The sequence below is a fragment of the Triticum aestivum genome, chromosome 7A (assembly GCF_018294505.1).
Source record: "Triticum aestivum cultivar Chinese Spring chromosome 7A, IWGSC CS RefSeq v2.1, whole genome shotgun sequence".
Taxonomy (NCBI): Eukaryota; Viridiplantae; Streptophyta; class Magnoliopsida; order Poales; family Poaceae; genus Triticum; species Triticum aestivum.
Genome location: NC_057812.1, coordinates 245,836,285 through 245,859,754, shown reverse-complemented (window position 1 = coordinate 245,859,754; position 23,470 = coordinate 245,836,285).

Below are 23,470 nucleotides of genomic sequence, written 5' to 3'. Positions count from 1 at the left end.
TGCTAGAGTTATACAACACGATGTTGTTGAATCTGATGATGAGCTTGAAACTGAAACTCCTGAAACACCTGCTAGAACTAGCCCTCCTAGATATGAATTGCCTAAGGTACCTGAAGGTTATGTTATGAATGAGGAGACAACTAGAGATATTCTTGCTTGCAGAGATAGAGATGATCTAGAGAAATTATTATGCAACTATAAAGAAAAATCTCTGAATGCTAGAATGAAATGTGATCCTAAGTTTGCTACTTAAACTATCTTTATTGATGATAAGGATTATGAATTCTCTATCGACCCAAAGTTAATTACTTTGGTTGAATCTGATCCTTTCCATGGTTATGGCACTGAAACTGTTGTGGCACATCTTACTAAGTTGAATGACATAGCCACCCTTTTTACTCATGATGAGAAAACTTGCTATTAATATCTTCTCAAATTATTTCCGTTCTCATTAAAAGGTGATGCTAAATCTTGGTACAATACTCTTGCTCCTGGTTGTGTGTGTAGTCCCCATGATATGATTTATTACTTCTCTGAAAAATATTTCCTGCTCATAAGAAACAAGCTGCCTTACAGGAAATATTTAACTTTGTGCAAATTAAATAAGAGAGTCTCCCACAAGCTTGGGGGAGGCTTTGCCAATTACTTAATGCTTTGCCTGATCATCCTCTTAAGAAAAATGAAATACTTGATATCTTCTATAATGGACTAACCGATGCTTCTAGGGATTTCCTAGATAGTTGTGCTGGTTGTGTTCTCAGGGAACGAACAAGCTGAGGAATTATTGAATAATATATTGAAAAAAATATGATGATTGGACTCTTCCTGAACCACCGCCAAAATCCACTCCGAAGAAGAGGGGTATATTATAACTCAGTCCTGAAGATATGCAAGAGGCAAAGAAATCGATGAAGGAAAAAGGTATTAAAGCCGAGGTTGTTAAAAATTTACCCCCTATTGAAGAAATACATGGGCTTAATACACCACCACCTCCTAAGGTGGTAGAGGTAAATTCTCTAATGAAGTTCAATGATAATGACAATCCTCACAATATGCATCCTAGCCAATGCCTTCATGAGTTTGAAAATTATATTAGAAAACAAGATCACTTCAATGCAAATGTTATGAAACAATTGAAATACAATTTTGATATGATTGCTCGCTTGAGTGACTTGTTATTTAGAATATAAAATTATGTTAGAGGTGTTGGAAAGCATGCCTCTATGGTTCAAACTCAGTTAGAACAAGTTGCTAAATCTCAAAGAGAATTGCTTGATGAAATGAATAATAATATGCATGACTTTGCTGTTAGAGTTGCAACTAGAGGAGGTAAAATGACTCGGGAACCACTTATCCTGAGGGACACCCAAAAAGAATTGAACAAGATTCACGAATAAATAACACTAGTGCACCTTCTAGAAAGAAAAAGAAAAAGAAAATGATAGGACTTTGCATGCTCCTAGTGAACCTGAAATAGAAAAACCTCCTGACAATGATAATGAACTATCTCTGGTGCTGAAACTCAGACTGGTAATGAACACTCACCTAGTGATAATGAAAAAGATAATGCTAACGTTCATGGAAATACTCAACCAAATAATAAAGTACCAGACAATGATGAGATAGAACCACCTGTTGATCTTGATAACCCACAACCTAAGAATAAAAGGTATGAAAAAAGAGACTTCATTGCTAGAAAACACGGTAAAGAAAGAGAACTGTGGGTTCAAAAACCTATGCCTTTTCCACCCAAGTCAACTAAAAAGAATGATGATGAAGAATTTGAACGCTTTGCTGAAATATTGAGGCCAGTCTTTTTGCGTACTCGCTTGAATGATATCTTGAAAATGCCCCCTTATGCAAAATAGATGAAAGACATCATCACCAATAAGAGAAAAATACCGGAAGCTGAAATCTCCACTATGCTTGATAATTATACTTTTAAAGATGGAGTGCCTAAAAAACTTGGAGATCCGGGAATACCAACTATACCTTGCTATATAAAAACGAATTATGTGAAAACTACTTTGTGTAATTAGGAGCTGGTGTTAGTGTTATGCCTTTATCTTTATATAAAAGACTTGATTTGAATACGCTCACACCTACTGAAATATCTTTGCAAATGGCTAACAAATCAACTGTCATACCTATCGGTATCTATGAGGATGTGCATGTTGTTGTTGCTAATGTTACTATTTTGACAGACTTTGTTATACTTGAGATGCTCGGGGACGACAACTTGTCGATTATCCTTGGTAGACCCTTGTTGAATACTGCAAGGGCTGTTATTGATTGCAATAAAAGCAAGATCACTTTTCATATCAATGGTAATGAGCATACGGTGCACTTTCCGAAGAAACAATTCCAAGTGAATGGTATTAATGTTATTGAAAAATCTCCGACAATCACTATTGGAAGTTTTCAAATACCTCTACCTACTGTCAAAATGAAATATGAAATGCTTATTGTTGGGGACATTCATATCCCCATTGAGGTACCTTAGTGATTCATGAAAGTTCTTCGGTTTCATGCTAATCAAAATTAGTTGTTAATAAGACATGATCAACCTTATTAATGGATCATTTTTGAGTGGTATGAAGTTGATGAATTTAGTAAGCACTACCTTTTGTCCCTACTTTTTGTTTCCTGTTTTTATTAGTTAAATAAAATAAAATGCCATGTTTTGTCTGTTTTCTGAATTTCCCGTGCAATAAAAAATGACCCAAAAATAGAAGTTCTCAGAATGCCCTGGAAATTTAATACGATTTTTCTGAATATTTCTGAATTTTTGGTGCAAATAATATCAGAGGGAGGTGCACCAGGTGGGCACAACCCACCTGGGCGTGCTAGGACTCCCAAGCGCGCCCTGGTGGGTTGTAGTCCCCACGTGGGCCCCCTCACTTATCTCTTTACACCACATCATCACTTACCTCCAGAAAAAATCTCCATTGCTCTCTCTCCCGTGTTCTTGCTCTCAAACCTGCGGATTTTGATCTCTTTTGCTCGAAGCTCCATTTCTAAAACTGTTTCGGGGGATTGTTGCTTGGTATGTGACTCCACCGTTTGTCCAATTAGTTTTTATTTTAGTGGTTTATATTCTGAATAATTAGCTACTCTTGGTGTTGTTGTAGATGAGCTTGCATTTTGAATTCTTAGTGTTCTAAGTAGGTTGAATGCTTGCTATGGCCTCCATGTATCCCTATGAGTAGTTGGTATCATTTTCATGAAGTTTTGTTGAGAAAATTTTGTGGGCTAATAAATTTCAGAATTTTGTTCATAGGAAAACCATGAATATCTTTAGGAAGTTTGGCTCTAAGAAGAACTCCAAGGGTGTTATTAGGGAGTCATCTGATAGTGATCTTCATCCTCGGAGGTTGCGGAAGTACGGCCGTGTGAATGGCCGCACACCCCGTTCCTGGAAGAGGCTGGAATCCGTCAGGAGTTTGCACAATATACTGCTAATACCGACCTCACCGACTTCATCGCAGATGAGTATGAACAGCACCAAATCCTCACAAACATCTTTGTTCAAAGTTTTAGCCTAGGAATAATCCTCCTGAAGTGATTTTTGATTTATATGCTGAAAACCATCAGATACCACTGACTAAATTTTGTGACATATGCATGATCCCTTCTGATGGGAGCTTAGCCTAGCCTAGGCCGGTAGAGTTTGAGACCTTTTATCGCACCTTGATAGTGGGAGATGAGAGAGGGGTGTCAGCTATCATTGCCGCTGGCTTGCATTTTCTTGTTGTTCATTACTTTGCTCTTTTCATTACAATGCTTACTTGCTAGAGAGAAGGTGGGTGCACTTAGTTCACCAGACCTTGTTGTTTTACGTCGTGCATTAGAGGGCGACAATACTTATAGCTTGGGAGCTATTGTGGCTCGTCGCCTCCACCTTAGTAAATCCAAGGGTAAAATTCATGGTGGGATTTATGCTACTCGTTTGGCGGCTCACTTCGAGGTTGAGATACGCCCTCATGATTATCCTCTGACAAAGGTTTACCTAGACCGTGCTGCCATGGATCACCACCATTTTACTGATAATAAATCTCCTGACATTCCTATTCCTTATAACCTGGTTTTTAGCATTCAAACTCGTGATATTATTCCATTGCCTACGCCTGCTTTGTTTGATTCTGTTGCCAGGGTTGGATATAGGATTATGCCTGCGAGCATCATCGCATACCGAAACGCTCAGGCTGCTGCAGAGGCAGAGGAGGACCCTCGGCAGTGGGATTAGTGGATGCCCGCTCCTTGGTATCCCAACTACTATCCAGGCTTCTGATCGATTACCAAGTTAGGCCAAAAGCCTAAGCTTGGGGGAGTATGTGTTTTTCACCGACATTACATTTATTTTCATCTGTCAGTGTTCACACTTTTTCATTGTATCATCCACACTTAAATTTATTTTCTTGCTTTCTTCTTGTGTGTTTGAAAAACTTTAGAAAAACCAAAAAAATAGTTTTAGTTAGTTTATTTTCTATGCATGCCTAGTTGTAATATTAATATTAAAAAGAAAACCCAAAAAGATTTCCTTGTTCTTCTTCTGCTTGTTGGGAGCTTTCCCGTGTAAATAATTTTTCTCATTTTTGCTTTTGCCTTTTATTTGCTTGTTCAATAAAACTAAAAACTCCAAACATATTTCACTGTGTTTCTCTGAATTTCTTTTTAAGTCGAGTTGTACCGAGGAGAAGACCACAACGAAAATGTTGAGTGGCTCTCATATGAATAACTGTTGAACTAATAAAGAGCCCATTTTACCTTGTCTTCTAGTGTTGAACAGATGTTTACATATTCTTGCTTAGTCCATGGCACTCTTGCACTATTATTATTTTCACATCATGCGGTCATGCAAGTGAAAGGCAATAATGACGATATTCGATGAACTGATCGTGGCAGAGAGAAAGTGGTATGAACTCGACTTGTTCTCTTTGTATAAATATCTTTAACCTAGTCTCCATGATTCAGCCCATTATGATTAAACATGTTTGCAATGACAATTAGAGATTATAGTTTCTCATGCCATGCATAAGTAGCTGGGAGTGGATAATGATTTATCTTGGATATCAACACTGCGTTAAAATAATTGTGATGTAGTATGATGATATGGTATCCTCCTCTGAATGTTCAAGTGGCTTGACTTGGCACATGTTCATGCATGCAGTTGAATCAAAACAAACATAGCCTCTATGATATTTATGTTCATGGTGTTCATATCCTACTCATGCTAGTGTCCAATGTTACTTATGCATCATGCATGATCATGATCGTTGTTGCTCTCTAGCTGGCCGCTTCTCAATCTAATTGCTAGCCTTCGCCTGTACTAAGTGGGAATTCTGCTTGTACATAAAAAACATTGAACCCAAAGTTATTCTAGATGAGTCCACCGTACCTACCTATATGCGGTATTACCCTGCCGTCCTAAGTTATTTGCATGTGCCACCTCTAAAAACTTCTAAAAATATATCCTTTTGTGTGCCTAGATTGTTCATGGAACGACAGGAGGTGGTCAGTATCTTCCATGCTAAGCAGGTTATTCTCAGGTCGAGTGTTTATTCACTCGCCATCGCACGAGAAAAGGGCGGTAATAGGGATGCCCAGTCCCAAACTGCAAACACAAAAAGAGTTAATCTCTCAAATAATCAAACAAAAACTCCCAATGGAGTCAAAACCTTTACTTTTTATCGCTTGGGAACCGACACTAGTGTGTTTAGCATGGAAGATATTGATAACTGAGGGTCGTGAAGTGAATGAGAAGGGTGCATGTCTCAAAATATCATCTATCTCTGTTTTAAAAACTTGAGCTGCGGCACCTCTGCAAATCACCGCTTCCCTCTGCAAAGGGACTATCTATTTGCTTTTATGTTGTGTCATCACCTTCTAAAACAAGTGCTAGAACCTGAGAGCACAACTGTCATGACTTATGCATTGTGTGTAGCTAATGTTGGGTGCATCATGACTGGATCTTTTCTACCATGAATTACAATGATTAGTTGCTACTTGGACTTTGGAGGTGCTCTGCATTTATGTTTTGCGGTCTCGGAAAGGGCTAGCGAGATACCATTGTTGTCATATTATATCATGGTTGTTTTGACAACGTGTTGCCGTTTGAGATGTCTTATTATTGCTCGCTAGCTGACTATGTCATTGATATGAGTTAATATAATCTTTAAGAGTTATTGTCGGCATGGTTAGTTATAATGTTGGCTGAAAACCTGGGTGCTGTTTAAGCTTATTTATGCAAATAAGAGCAAAAGAGTTCGTAAAAGTTTTTCTTTTTCACTTTCAGTTTACCTACTAAATTTCTTGAGGATAAGAAAGGTTTATAACTTGGGGAGTTGATACGTCTCCAACGTATCTACTTTTCCTAACGCTTTTCCACTTGTTTTGGACTCTAATTTGCATGATTTGAATGAAACTAACCCCGGACTGACGTTGTTCTGAGCAAAACTACCATGGTGTGTTTTTTGTGCAAAAATAAAAGTTCTCGGAATGGAACCAAACTTTGCGAGGAATTTTTATGCAATAAATAAGAATTTTTGGAGCCAAGATCCACATGAGAGGGGCACCTGGGTGGGCACAACCCACCGGGGAGCGTCCCCCTCTCCTAGTGTGCCCAGGTGGGTTGTCCCCACCTGGTGGCCCCGCAGACCCTGAAACCGACGCTATAAAATCCTATTTTTCCAAAAAAAATCAGGGAGAAGGAATTATCGCGGTCCACGAGACAAAGCCGCCGTCACCTCCTGTTCTTCATCGGGAGGCCGGATCTGGAGTCCGTTTGGGGCTCCGGAGAGGGGAATCTTCATTCTTGATCATCACCAACCCTTCTCCATCGCCAATTCCATGATGCTCCCCACCGGGAGTGAGTAATTCCTTCATAGGCTCACTGGTCGGTGAGGAGTTGGATGAGATTCATCATGTAATCGAGTTAGTTTTGTTAGGGCTTAATCCCTAGTATCCACTATGTTCTTAGATTGATGTTGCTATGACTTTGCCATGCTTAATGCTTGTCACTTTGGGCCTGGGTGCCATGATTTCAAATCTGAACCATTTATGTTATCACCATTATATCCATGTTCTAGATCCGATCTTGCAAGTTGTAGTCACCTACTACGTGTTATGATCCGGCAACCCCGGAGTGACAATAGTCGGGACCACTCCCGGTGATGACCGCAGTTTGAGGAGTTCATGCATTCACTATGTGTTAATGCTTTGTTCTAGTTCTCTATTAAAAGGAGGCCTTAATATCCTTTAGTTTCCAATATGGACCCCGGTTCCATGGGAGGGTAGGACAAAAGATGTCATGCAAGTTCTTTCCATAAGCACGTATGACTATTTACGGAATACATGCCTACATTATATTGACGAACTGGAGCTAGTGCCGTATCGCCCTAGGTTATAGCTGTCTCATGATGAATATCATCCAATAAGTCACTGATCCAATGCCTATGAATTTATCTTATATTGTTCTTGCTAAGTTACTACTGCTGTCATCACTGTTACACTTGCGATAAAATTACTGCTATCACTGTTACCGTTACCATTGCTACCGTCACTATTATCAAAACTATCATATTACTTTGCTACTAATCACTTTGCTGCAGATAATTAATCTCCAGGTGTGGTTGAATTAACAACACAGCAGCTAATACCTTCAAATATTCTCTGGCTCCCCTTGTGTCGAATCTATAAATTTGGGTTGAATACTCTACCCTCGAAAACTGTTGCAATCCCCTATACTTGTGGGTTATCAAGAGTCCGGTGGGTTTCAGATACCCATCTTCGGATGAAATAGTCTGCCCTGGATCTAAGGCCAGGCAGGGATGATAGTTGGTCCTTGAGTGGTGCCTAATGACGGGTTCGATGGGTTTCCCTCTTGGAGTAGAGGAACAGTGGTCGAGGTCATGAACCCTTCGAAGATCAAGTCTCCTCGGACGTCGGCGGCGTAATTCAGGCTCCCGAACTGATCTGATGACCAAGGGCGTAGTTGTCGATCTGTTCTAGGTGACCAATCGAATCAGCATGCAAAGCAAAGCCGTCGAACACAAAAAGTTGACCGGGGAGGAAGATTTCCTCGGAAACAACATCGTTGTTGATGATTGAATGAGCCATCAAACCTTATGCCGACGACACAGTGGAACTCTCAATAAAAACACCAATGTTGGTGTCAAAACCAGCCGATCTCGGGTAGGGGGTCCCAAACTGTGCGTCTGAGGATCAAGGGTAACAGGAGACAAAGGGGACATCATGTTTACCCAGGTTCGGGCCCTCTTAACGGAGGTAAAACCCTACTTCCTGCTTGATTGACGTTGATGAGTATAGGGGTTATAAGAGTTGATCTACCTCGAGATCGTAATGGCTAAACCCTAGAAGTCTAGCCTATGTGAATTTTGCCTTGCCTCTACAGACTAAACCCTCCGGTTTATATACACACCAGAGGGGCCTAGGGTTGTACAAAGTTGGCTTACAGAGAAAGAAAATTATACATCCGAATGCCAAGCTTGCCATCCACGCAAAGGAGAGTCCCATACGGACACGGGGGAAGGCCTTCTACCTTATACCTTCACGACCCATCAGTCCGTCCCATGTCACACAGCCCGAACACCCGAGGACCCCATAATCCAGGATTCCCTCAGAGTCCCCTCCGGCAAGCTGCTTGGTTTCTTCGTGTCCCATCGGGGGATCAAAGCTAACCCCGACAAGATCAAAGCCATCGAGCAGATCGGAGCACCAAGGACAGTTAAGGATGTGAGGCGCTTGACGGGATGCGTTGCCGCGCTAAGTAGAATCATTTCCAAGTCTGCCAGGCGTGCCCTATCGTTGTTTAAAATTTTGAAGAAAGTAGGCCTATGAAGTGGACCCCGGAAGCAGATGCAGCTCTGTAGGAGTTGAAGGCCTACCTATCGTCTGTGCCTACCTTGGTTGCACCCAAACCCCAAGAGCCGTTGTTGCTATACTTGGCGGCAACCAACCAAGTGGTCAGTGCGGCCTTGGTAGCACAGCGAAAAGTGGATGAGGCAGAAAGTGGGCAGATAATGGCAGAGGCAGAAAAGGATCAGAATAGCAATGAGCACGACAACGAGGGCAACCCCAAGGACGTGGTAAGGAAGAAAGTGGTGCAGCGCCCAGTGTACTTCGTCAGCTCCTTGTTACAAGGGGCTAGATCTTCGAGGTACTCTGGCATGCAAAAGTTGATCTTTGGTCTCATTATGGCCTCAAGGAAACTGCGCCACTGCTTCCAAGCCCATGAGATCACGATTTTCACTCATTTTCCGTTGCAAAGGATACTCCGAAACCTTGAGGCTACCAGCAGAATAGTGGAGTGGGCTTTGGAGTTATCCTGCTTTGGTTTGAAGTTTGAGAGCAAATCAACTATTCAGAGCAGGGCGCTGGCAGAGTTTATTGAAGAATGGACGCCAACCCCTGATGAGGAAGTGACAGAGACAGCTATCCCCGGCAAGGAATCGCCCCAAGAATGGATTATGTATTTTGATGGTGTTTTTTTCCTACAAGGTGCGGGGCTTGCGTGCTTCTTGTTGCCGCCTCCGGGAAGCACTTGAAGTATGTCGTCCAAATGCACTTTGCCCGGGAAGAAGGTACCAACAATACAACTGAGTATGAAAGGCTCCTTGCCGGGCTCAGAATTGCAGCAGAATTGGGAATCAAGAAGCTGATCATACGAGGAGATTCACAGCTTGTGGTGAGACAAGTCAACAAGGATTATCAAAGCCCATTGATGGAAGCATACATTGAGGAAGTGAGGAGATTGGAGGAGCACTTTGATGGGTTGCAAACAGAGCACGTACCCCGTGCAGAAAACAGCATAGCTGATCACCTGTCAAAGTGTGCTGCGCAGAAGCTTCCTGTGGAACCAAGAACTTTTTTTCTCTGTCTCTCTCAGCCCTCCATATCACCAGTCACAATGGCCCGGAAAAGGAGAAAGTTGGACTACGGTAAGCCTCTCCGGTCGAGCCGTCCGCTCCCGGCAGAGTCCCTGTCGGAAACAACTCCTCACATCCTGCCGGACCACCCCCTCCAGCCGGGCCCATGGACCCCGTGAACGAGGTTGGTGCTCCTGCAGCAGAGGAGGTGCCACTAATCCTCATTGCCGAGCCCCAGGCTCCAACTTGGGCAAGGCACATTGTCCGCTTCCTCCAAACCGGAGAACTTCCCGGCGAACAAGATGAAGCTGAGAAAGTAGCCCAAAGGGCCAATATGTATCAGTTTGCCGATGACACTCTATACAGAAGGAGGCCCAACGGTGTGAAATTGAAGTGTGTCTGTCGGGAGGATTAGAAAGTTGACAGACCCATACATGCGTAGTCGCTACCACCCATAGGCAACCCCTACCGGGCAAGTGTACTGCGCCTCACCACCCCCATTCCACCATCAATCCACCAAAGCAGGAGTAGGGTTTGACACCTCACGGCGGCCCGAACCTAGATAAATTGCTTGTGTGCTCTCTATTGTGCTGCCATGCGCTGGTCTGCTCTTTGTGCAACGCGACGTCCCCTATCGAACCAGCAAGGGGCCTCCTGGTCCCATAGGTGGCCGTGGATATCCCATGACAGGCCGCGACCCATTTCATATCCGCACACTAATTTTGAAAAGGGCCTGCGGCCATGTCGTCGCCCGAAGTTCATGTCGGCACAATGCCAGCAATGACATACAATGCCAGCTTCAGAAAAACACCACACGGTTCAGCTGGCGCACTTGCCTCGGGGGAGCGTTCCCTGGAGAGTCGGGAGGCTTGCGGGTAGACACGGAAGTCGGGCATCGGCTACATCGCTGACGCGCGGAGCGACTTGAGCAGCACCATCCGAGGAAACGCAGATGAGTCGACTCTGGCCGTGACCGTGCTGGCCAAGGTTTAAACCTAGGTACATCAGCGCCTCCCTCGTTGTTGCCGCGACGTGGGTGTTGGTGGCCTCCTACTGCGCGGCGCTGGCGATGGCGGCTGCCATGATGGCTTCCTCCCTTGCGTCCGTCGCGTGCCTCTGGCCCTTTCTCTTGGCCGACTCCCTTGCCTGCTCCTCGGGCGTCAGCTTCTTCTTCAGCTTGGGCGCAGCGGCGGTCTTGTGGGGGATGGAAGGCTTGCCTTTGCCGGAGGAGGCGGTCGTGATGTCGGATGAGGCAAGGGAGGCGAGGCGGGTGGCGGCATCGAGATAGTTGTCCATGGCGGGCAGCAGGAGTGCGCGCAGACAGGAGGGTTTTGGGAAAGTTGAGGGAAATGGTGGAGGCTGCCACCGACTGGCGGGCCAGGGGGAGGAGTAGGCGGGCGTGGCGCGCGTCCGCCTCGTGTCTGTGCCAACGCAAATGAGGCTAAAATGGGCTGGGAATGGGTCGGCAGGCGGACGAAAAACAGACGCGCGTTCGTTTGGGTCAGCGTGTTGGGCCGACTTTTCTGTCCGCGTGGACGAAATGTGTCCGCGCATTGGAGTTTCTCTTAGAGTTTTAGGAGATTTCTAATTAATAAAGTCGACGATATTTTTAAAAAAATACTGGATTGGGTGGACCATAAGGTTGAAAATTCAGTCAAACTCCTTTATAGCTTCTAGGAGCTCATTTTTTGGAATCTTGCTTGGGATCATGATGGTGTCTTCACTGTTAGTATGCTTTTCCTAAATCGTCCACACATATTGATGAAACTCCATTGTGGGGGGTCTCACATGCTAAGATTCTATCATCTAGCGGCAATATGACTACTCGTGAAGAGGGCACGCGGCATCTGCAGTGCTGGCCCCTAAAGCACACACTGTGTCCATCTGTGGATTAGTGAGAATCAATTCACAAACACTGATGCGGGAGCCGACCATCCAAAATTATCTCCTAAATGTTCATTTAGAAATGGTTAATTTAGAATACAAATCCATTGATCACATAGCATCTTGTGAGAGTTTATTTAATAAGAATGATAGACTACGCATATTAATAAGGAATTCCTTCTTTTCCGGAAGCTCGTTCAGAAAGAACTCCAAGTTAAGCATGCTTAGCTTGAAGCAATTTCAGGATTGGTGACCGGCTGGGAAGTTTGTCCCAGGTGCGCACAAGTGAGGACAAAGGGTGCAAAAAAGACTAGTGTTGATCTGTGGGGCCAGTCTAGATCCTGCCCTGAGTAACGGCCAGTAACCGGAAAGTGTGTTCGGGGCATTACAAGTTGGTATCACAGCCGACCCTCGCGGTTACACAGATGTTTGTGGGCCAGGTGCATGGTCATGTTGTGCATGATGTTTGTGGCCCATCATGGCACACGTCATGACACGCGTGCTAGACTAGATGCACACACGTGTGCCAAGAGGGAACATTCATGTGGCTCGACGAGGACGTCGGTTCCTTTGAGTGGGGTGTATGTGAGATCCTTACTTAATAGGCATGATAGACTACTCATATCAATAAGGAATTCCTTCTTTTCAGGATCCCGTTCCAAAAGAACTCCAAAGTTAAGCGTGCTTAGCTTGGAGTAACTTTAGGATCGGTGACCGACTTGGAAGTTGGTCCCAGGTGCACACCAGTGAGAATAAAGTGCGTAGGAAAGACTAGTGTTGATCTATGGGGCCAGTCTGGATCCCACCAGGAGTAATGGCTAATAACCGACAGGTGTGTCCCGGGCGTTACACGCCCGATCACAACCAAAAAGATGCAAATATGCATAGTTTTTACATGCTCGATCACGAAAGAATATCAGTCCGTGCAAAAAAACGATTTTCTGCTTTGTCAGACCAGTAATATGAGCCACCACGCTCACTTTGTCGTCATCGCCATCTCGGCCTCCTCCTTCTCCGCCCTCTCCAGCCGATCCTTCGTGCGCTTCAACATCTTAAGACGAATAACTTTCACAATCATCATTGCATTGTCATCCAAATCCTCCATCTTCAAGGTCAACATGTTCACATCCTCCAAAGCGGCTGTGATCACAACCTTCTTCTATTCGAGCATGTCTTATTCTCATCGAGTATGGTCTTCTTCTCTTCGAGTATTATCTTCTTCTCGGTCGCTGCCATCAACATTTTAAATATTTCAACCTTGCATGCCTCCTTATCGTTGGAGTGCTTGATGTATGCCTCCTCTTTCTTCGCCAAGATGTCCTCGAACTTCTCCATCAACTTTGTTGTCCCTCCTCTCGCTTGTCCTTCTCCTCCTCCCACTTCTTCTCTGTCATCAATGAAGCATATAATGTTTTTGTTGATCATGTTGAAGCTAAGGTACGTGAGTTAGACGATGAAAGAAGCTATTTGGTAAGCTACCTGCTAAACAAGAAGATATCTCTGATCCTACTATATAGATTGAGATTGGTTTGAATAAGTTGAATTATTTATGCTATCTAGGTTCTAGTGTTTCCACTATCACTAAGTCTATTTATGATAGTCTCAATCTTGGTCCTTTTGTTACTACTAAAATCAAGTTGAATATGGCCAATTCTACCTTCACGCAAGCAGTAGGGATTAAGCACGGAGTTAGCATTCAAATTAATAATTGCCCGGTTATGATTGATCTTCTTATAGTTGATATGCCTGAAGATCCCATTGTTCCTATAGTTCTTGGTAGGTCGTTTCTTAGGACCATAAAGGCTGTTAAATGTGTTTGAGGGGAATGCAAGATTTGACCTTCCTCCAAAGGATCGTTTTGTGAGACATTTCCCCAGGAAAAAGAAAATGAGGATATACACTAGAGAAGGCATTGTCATGAATGCTCGAAGCTATGGGCTTGGTGTATTTCTACCTGATACGTATCCAACATATCTATAATTTATGAAGTATTCATGGCAATATATTATCATTCTTGGATGTTTTACAATCATTTTATAGCAACTTTATATCATTTTTTGGGACTAACCTATTGACCCAGTGCCCGGTGCCAGTTGTTGTTTTTTGCTTTCTTTTTACATCGCAGAAAATCAATATTAAATGGAGTCCAAACACCGCGAAACTTTTTGTGGATTTTTATTGGACTGAAAGAATCCCGATGGGCCAAAGCAGCACCTGGGGATGCCCCGAGGGGGGCACAGCCCACCAGGGTGCGCCAGGGCCCCTTGGTGTGCCCAGGTGGGTTGTGCCCACCTCGGTGGCCTCCTGTACCCCTTCTTTGCACTATAAATTCCCAAATATTCTAAAACCCCTCGGGGTTAACCTAGATCAAAAGTTCCGCTGTCGCAAGGCTCTGTAGCTACCAAAAACCAATCTAGACCACGTTCTGGCACCCTGCCAGCGGGGGAATCATCTTCGGTGGCCATCTTCATCACCCCGGCGGCCACCACGATGAGGAGGGAGTAGTCCACCCTCGGGGCTGAGGGTTTGTACCAGTAGCTATGTGTTGAATCTCTCTCTCTCTCTCGTGTTCTTGAGATGACACGATCTTGATGTATCACGGGCTTTGTTAATATAGTCGGATCATATGGTGTTTTCCCCTCTCTAGCTTGTTGCGATGAATTGAGTTTTTCCCTTTGAGATTTCATTGTTATCGGATTGAATACTTTTATGGATTTGAGAGCACTTGATATATGTCTTGCATATGAATACTCATGGTGACAATGGGGTATCATATTGATTCACTTGATATGTGTTTTGGCATTCAACTCACGGATTCCCACGGTGACATTGGGGTAATCTATGCATAGGGGTTGATGCACGTTCTCGTCTTTTGTTTCTCCGGTAGAAATATTGGGGCACTCTTTGAAGTTCTTTGTGTTGGATTGAGTATTATGAATCTGAAATTATTTGGTGTTATTTTAGTACGAACTCTAGGATAGATCAAACGGAAAGAATAGCTTGTGTTATTTTACTACGGACCCTTGAATAGATTGAACGGAAAGAATAGCTTTGAGGTGGTTTCGTACCCTACAAAGAATTTATTCTTATGTTCTCCGCTAGATAGGAACTTTGGAGTGATTCTTCATCACACTTTGAGGGGTGGGCATATTATCCAATTATATTAGCATTGTTGAGAGATTGCACTAGCGAAAGTACGGACCCTAGGCCTCATTTTCAAGCATTCCAACACCGCTTGTGCTCCATTTTATCAATTGCTACCTTGTTGTTTTTATTGTTCTTATTACAAAAATCAATATCTACTATCCATATTACACTTGTATAACCATCTCTTCGCCGAACTAGTGCACCTATACAAATTACCATTGTATTTGGTGTGTTGGGGACACAAGAGACTTTTAATTATTTGGTTGCAGGGTTGTTTGAGAGAGACTATCTTCATCCTATGCCTCCCACGGATTGATAAACCTTAGGTCATCCACTTGAGGGAAAATTGCTACTGTCCTACAAAACTCTGCGCTTGGAGGCCCAACATGTGTCTACATGAATAAAGTTGCATAGTAGACATCAGTACCCAAGTAATCGACACTATGGCCGAGCAATCCAACTAAAAACAAGCGCTTCGTGGGAGGAAACCCATGCTATTAAGATAGAAGAGTAAGTTTTGTTTTTCATTTTAATAAAAGAGTGTTGATGTTTTTGTAGTGGAGAATAAGTTGAGTAACAGTTGTGCTAATGAGTCCCTTGTCATGTGCAAAACTCCTATATGGTGTACTAACGTTTGGAAGCCTAGATATATGCCTATATGTTGTGTTGAAACTAACTCTAAAGAAATCACCAAAGAAAAGAAAGTTTCAGACTAGATAGAACAAAAGATGGCCTTTATATGATCGTAGAGGTCGTATGGACAGTTGGATCATAGGCTGAGCCAATGAAAACAAAATAGAGGCAACAGAGTCAACGGCGGCATTCCATACGAGTGTGACCGCTCGTATGTGCAGTTATATGGATCTTTGACCAAAACAAAGAGAAGTCCAGAGAAGAAGACGATGGTCCATATGAGCATCCATGCTCGTATGGCCGCTCGTATGAGACCAACGACCAAAAGAAATGATTGGAACGAACGACGATGCTCTGTATGAGTGCGACCGCTCGTATGCACGATCGTATAAGGTAAGCACCGACATAGAATTGGCTCCAGGGCAAATGATGGTGTTTCATGCGAGCGCTTTCCCTCGTATGCGCGCTTGTATGATATGCTGGTGGCCATAAGGATGCCGAGGCAGGAGGTAAATATTCCTATCTCATCTATTTTCTTCTTCCTCCTCCTCCAAACCTCTCCAAACCCTACCACAACTTTGTCGGATCTCTCTACTTGTTTGATTTCAGTTCAAAATCTTCCGCATGATCGATATACGATATGTTTCTCCTTGATACGTCTCCAACATATCTATAATTTTTGATTCTTCCATGTTGTTATATTATCATTCTTGGATGTTTTACAATCATTTTATGGCAACTTTCTATCATTTTTTGGGACTAACCTATTGACATAGTGCCCAATGCCAGTGCTGTTTTTTGCTTGTTTTTTACTTCACGGAAAATCAATACCAAACAAAGTCCAAACACAACAAAACTTTTTGGAGAATTTTTCTAGGCCAGAAGACACAGGATGGGCCAAAGAAGTACCAGACGGGTGCCCCGAGGGGGGCACAACCCACCTGGGCACGCCTGGGGGACCCAGGCATGCCCTGGTGGGTTGTGCCCTCCTCAGTGGCCTACCGCACTGCCACTTTGCTCTATAAATACCCCAATATTCCAAAAACCCTAGGGGAGTCGACGAAACACTATTCCAGCCGCCGCAAGTTCCAGAAACTACAGGTCCAATCTAGGCACCACACGGAGGGGTTCATCATCCTCATTGGTGCCTCTCCGATGATGTGTGAGTAGGTCATTTTAGATCTATGGGTCCGTAGTTAGTAGCTAGATGGCTTCCTCTCTCTCTTTTGATTCTCAATACAATGGTCTCTTGGAGATCTATTTGATGTAACTCTTTTTGCGGTGTGTTTGTTGGGATCCGATGAACTTTGAGTTTATGATCAGATCTATATTTTTATCCATGAAAGTTATTTGAGTTCTTTGATCTCTTATATGCATGATTTCTTATAGCCTCGTATGTATTCTTCGAATCTTTGGATTAGTTAGGCCGACAAGATCAATTTTTCTTGCCATGGGGAGAGGTGCTTTGTGATGGGTTCGATCATACGGTGCTCAATACCAGTGACAGAAGGGGAAATGACATGTATGTATCATTGCTATTAAGGATAACAAGATGGGGTCTATTCCTACATGAATAGATCTTGTCTACATTATGTCATTGTTCTTATTGTATTACTCTGTTTCTCCATGAACTTAATACACTAGATGCATGCTAGATAGCGGTCGATGTGTGGAGTACTAGTAGTAGATGCGGGCAGGAGTCAGTCTACTAATCTTGGACGTGATGCCTATATAATGATCATTGCCCAGATATTGTCATAATTATTTGAAGTTCTATCAATTTCCCAACAGTAATTTGTTTACCCGCCGTATGCTATTTTTCTTGAGAGAAGCCACTAGTGAAATCTACGGCCCCCGGGTCTCTTCTTTATCATGTTTGCCTTCGAGATCTATTTTTATTTGCTTTTATTTTCAGATCTGTTAATCTAAAAACACAAATATACCTTGCTGCAATTTATTTTTATTTATTTTATCTCGCGTTCCCGTGAGATATATTTATCCAATCTACTACAATTTTATCTATCTTTTTACCCGGGAGGGATTGACAACCCCACTTTTACGTCAGGTTGCAAGTATTTATTCTTTGTGTGCAGGTACCATTCACGTAGTGTTGCGTGGTTCTCCTACTGGTTCGATAACCTTGGTCTCATCACTGAGGGAAATACCTACCGTAGTTGTGTTGCATCATCCCTTCCTCTTTGGGGAAATACCGGCGTAGTTCAAGCCGCGTCAAAATGAATTTCTGGCGCCGTTGTCGGGGAGACATCATCAATATCTATCAGGTTCCTAATCACAAATCGCATCTCCTTGCAATTTACATTATTTGCCATTTGCCTCTCATTTTCATCTCCCCCACTTCACAAAAATTTGTCTTTTTATTCGCCCTCTTTTTCGTCCATCGTTTTCTCGTCAGATCTATTTTTGTGTGCAAATTTGTTTGTCTTTTTTATCGTTATGGATAGTTCTTCCTCTATTGTGTGCAGCCCTGAGAACGAGGTTCTTAACTTTAAGCAAAGGGGAGGGGAGAGTTTAAAATATGCTTGTATAGGATTTGCAATGCTCATAATAGATCTATTCGTAAGAAATCTACCATTGTTCTTCTTCGTTGTTTTTATGGGGGCATATTATGGATCTAGAAATAAATATGACAATACTTGAATCTATGCATTATGCCTAGATAGCGGCTTAAAACAATAACGCTTGTTGGGAGGCAACCCAATGAATAAATTTATTTTTGCCTTTTTCTTTCTGTTCTTGAGTGTTTGCACAATTTTTGCCTTCCTATTTGGGGAAATGTCGACGTAGTTCAAGCCGCATCACTCCTCCGATCCCCAACTTTTGTTTGTGAATCCATGTTCTATGTCCCCAACATTTCCATGTCTAGGGTATGCGTACTTTTCATTCAAATTTTGATTTTGGCCTAGATTAGTTGAGTATGATATAGTAGTTGTTGTAGGATTACTATTATCTCATCCTATTTGATTGAAAAATTGTTTTGTAGAGATGTTTATGAGGATGTCCACATGTGTCGCTCGTGCTGAAGCACCAAGTTCATCCGCGAGTGTCGCACAAATGCAACAAGTTTACACGCAAGGGATCATCTTAACCACTCATGAGGCCAAAAACAAATACAAGAAGCTTCACGAGACAAAGATAAAGACCACCATGTGGGCTTGTGAGTCCACCATAGCCAAGTTGGGCATCGGTAATTAATGATTTCCATTTATTATGTGATAATGTAGAGTTGCATCATTTTTTCAGAAATATACGACATATGAACGATTGATGCTTGGATTTCTAGTACTCTCTCGCACAATGTTGGATTAGTCCCAAGAGTGGACGAGGAAGAATGGATCACTTTCCATATCAAGAACCAAGAATTCGACATCACTCTAGATGAGTGGTGTAATCACTTTGGCTTCATCAACAATAATGATGATGTTCGTTATGTCTACAAGTTACCATGGCCACAAGTAAAGGGCCAATTGCATCCAAAGTCCTGCTATTCAATATTCTATTATGTTATCACCAACTTGTTGCAGGAAGGTGAAGATGTTTCAAAGGTGAATGATGAGAATATGCTAATTCTTGGGAAAGCAGCTAACCTTGATGCTGGTTATTCCCCCAACCTAGGGGCAATACTTTTGTTGCACCTTGCGCACCAAGAAAATCATACACACAAGGAGATATCGTGTATGGAGGAGTCATCACCATGTTGGCCAACTCCCTTGGCCTCAAGATCAACCATCTCCAACCCAGTGTCAGTAACAACCTTATCAATATTAGATTTCTTTCTAGTGTTGCAATGGTGGTGGTTCGCCGTGGTCCTCATTGTATTCGAATTCCTAGAGTTAGGTACTTGCTGCCTACTTCTATTCCTAACCGTTTCTCCACAGAAAATGGATTTGCATTATGTGCCATAGGAAGGAGATGCGGCTTTTGACCAAGAAGCCCCGGAACCAGAACAAGTTGATGAAGCAGAACTTGCCACCGATGAAGAAGAGCGGCAGCCCCAAGAGGAAGCACAACAAGAAGAAGCATACACCACATACTCAGACATCTATAGTCTTGAGGGTTTTATCAATGACTTGGGCAACCTCGTCAAGTGATACTTCTCAAACGTATCTATAATTTTTTTATTGTTAAGTGCTATTATATTATCACTTTTGTATGTTTATATGAAATTTTATATTATTTGTCTAGACTAACCTATTGACTTAATGCCTAGTGTCAATTCTTTTTTTGCATGTTATTGGTTTTCAAGAAAAATCATACCTACAGAAGTCCAAACATGACAAAACTTTTTGATGCTTTTTTCTGGACAATAAGAGATCCTAGAAGCTTTGGGGGAGGATGAGAAGACCCGCGAGGGCCCCACAAGGTAGGGGCGCACCCTGGGGGTAGGGGTGCCACCATGGCTTATGGGCCCCTCGTAGCTCCATTTGCCCTAATTCTTGGCCTATAAATTCCCAAATATTCAGAAACCCTTGGAGCGAGACCCGAAAGAATTCTATCACTGCCGCAAGCCTCTATTCTAAAGCAATCCCATCTAGAGCCCTGTTCCAGCACTCTGTCGGAGGAGGGAATCATTGGGGAGGCCATCTTCATCAACCTTGCTCCCTCCATAATGATTTGTGAGTAGTTCCTTCAGGACCTATGGGTCCAGAGTGGTAGCTAGATGGCTATCTCTCTCTCTCTTGATCTTTAATACAAAGATCTTCTCTAAGATCAAATCAATGTAATATTTTGCGGTGTGGTTGTTGGCATCCGATGAATTGTGGGTTTATAATCAGATTATTCATTGAATTTACATGAATATCTTGAAGTTTTTTGCTGCCTAATTTTTTAGCATTGTATTTCTCCCCGACCTATCCATCTACTTTGGCCAATTTAGATTGATCTATCTTCAATGGGAGAGGTGCTATGTAGTAGGTTCAATCTTGCGGTGATCTTGCCCTATGACATGAGGGGCAAAGACATGTATTGTATTGTTGCTACTAAGGATAAAATGACAGTGTTTGTTCATATTGACTGATCTTATTTTGTCTACATTATATCATCTTACTTAAAGCATTACTCTGTTTATCATGAAGTTAATACTTTGAGATGCATGTTGGATAGTGCTATTTGTGATAGGCGTTGGGATTTCCCCAAAGAGGAAGGGTGATGTAGTATAGTAGCAGATAGCATTTCCCTCAATTAAGAACCAAGATTTATCGAACCAATAGGAGATTCACGCAAACAACGATAAACAGTACCTGCACACACAAACAAATACTTGCACCCAACGCAAGCAAGAGGGTTGTCAATTCACTTGTACTCGTTAATTGTAAGGATTAATTCTGATAGTGATATATATATAAATTGCCAAACTAAATAAAAGTAAAAAAATTGCAACAAGCTATTTAGGGTTTTAGTAATATGATGTGAATGGACCTCGGGGTCATAGATTTCACTAGAGGCATCTCTCTCAAGAACATAGCAACAGTGGGTACACAATATATTGTTGGGCAATTAATAGAAAAGTGCATAGTTATGATATTATTCATGGCATCATCAGTGCATAGGCATTATATTCGTGACAAGTAGACTGTTAAACTTACTGATGCCTACTTTACTCTACTTCGAGAGTGTTTCTATGCTTGCCTCTCTAGGTATTAAGTTCATAACAAATAGATTAATGTTTGAAGCATGATGACATATTGTATAAAATAAGACCAATCAATATGATCGAAACCCCATGGTTTTACCCTTAGTAGAAATAATACAAATATGTGCCTTGCTAGTGATAGATAATCTGTCATGAGGTGAGGACACCGCAAGATTGAACCTACTACTGTGCACCACTTCCACTGAAGATAAATCAATCTAGTTGTCCAAACTAAATGGATAGATCAGAAAGCATTACATAGCTATAACAGTCACACATAATAAAGTCGATAAAATACTCAATTACTTTCAAAGAATAATCTGGTCATAAACCGACAATTCATCAGATCCCAACAAACGCACCACAAAAAATTACATTGAATCGGTCTCCGAAGAGAACATTGTATTGAAGATCAGAGAGAGAGAGAGAGGGAGAGAGAGAGAGATAAAGCTACTGCTATGGACCCATAGGTCCTGTGGGGAACTACTCACGCACAATCGGAGAGGCAGCAAGGTTGATGTGGAGGCCCACTTTGATCGATTCCCCATATGACAGAGTATCGAAAAAGGCCTCCAGATGGGATCATGGAAGAACAGAGACTTGCGGCAACAAAATAATTGGTTAGGGTCTCGCTCTGGGGGTTTTCGAATATATGTGAATTTATAGGCCAAGAACTAGGTCAATTGGAGAAGCATGGGGGCCATAATGGGCCAGGGTGTGCCTACCCCCCTAGGCGTGCCCCCTGCCTTGTCGTCGTCTTGTTTGGTGTCCAGACTTCCCCAAAGCTTCCTGGTTATCTTTTGGTCCAGGAAAAATTGCCAAAAAATTTCATCGTGTTTGGACTTTGTTTGGTATGGCTTTTCTGTAAAACCAAAAACATGCAAAAAAATAGCAACTAGCACTGAGTTAATAAGTTAGTTCCCAAAAATGATATATAATGATGTATAAAGCATATAGATTAATAATATAATAGCATGAAACAATCAAAAATTATGGATACGTCGGAGACGTATCAGCATCCCCAAGCTTAATTTCTGCTTGTCCTCAAGTAGGTAAATGATAATAATAGAATTTTTGATGTTGAATGCTACTTAACTTGTCTTATAATGTAATCTCTCTTACATTATGAAAACTGAGAAACGGTGAAGTAATTGATATCAACATAATAATATCTATGAATACTAGAATATAGTCATTACTCTTCAAAATATATGATTCTTAACGAATGTTACCCCTACTCATTGAATTATGTAAGCATGGCATGACACCGTCTTCCTCACATAAGTACAAATCATGAGCACCCCAGTGTCAAACCAAGCAATTACACCATACCTTTTCTCGTTTTAGCATTTTCAACTTCACTCAATATATGAGCGTGAGAGATGGACTTTGCACCATAGGTGTAATAGAATATGTTGGTAGAGGTTTATAAGGGAAGACAAAAAAGTGGAGAAAGTCTCGCATCAACTCGGCAGATCGTTAGGAAATGGAGAGGCCTTTCAATCGATAGCAATGCGAGGAGTAGAGATTGCCAAGCAACGGATGCACTAGAGCTATAAGTGTATGAAAGCTCGCTACTGATAGCCTGCAAGTGCACAGGGTTTAGTTGTAGCCTTTTCGAAGTAAGAATATTGATCCCACAAGGAGCACAGGAATCAACCTTTGATACTTTGCGAGGTGCGAATAATGTGCCTAGAAATTGTAAGTGATCCAGAATAGTAGTAATGATAATAATAAGGTTGCAAGTGTAAAGGTGAATAAATGAGCTAAAATAAATAACAAGTAGAATGACTAGACCTGAGACAAATGATTAAAAGAGTTCCCAGGGGTCCGGAATCCCCACTAGTGTGCATCTATGGCGGTGCCTAAATGCAAAACTATTTTGGATTCCTAAGCCACTTTACATGTTTCTCTTTCTGGGCGAAGCCGGTACAGATACGTGTATACTCGTGATATCTCTATATCCCATATGCCACCACTCTTCTTCCCCACTCCGATTATCAAATGGTGATTAAGGGGAAAGAGGTCCCTGTGGATGTAGCCAAAGTGGTCTCCATTTTACCCCCTATTGCAACTATCCGCTACGAAGGGAGAATGGGCCTATCACGCCACCCAACTCCACAACCACACAACTAGCCAACAGTAACAACCTTCCGTCCAGAGTTGGCATATGTTGGATGGTCGACTTCACCCAACGTCAAGAACATTATCAACATAAGCATGCAAAGAGGATATTAAATCCTAATATCAACATCCTATAACACATTAG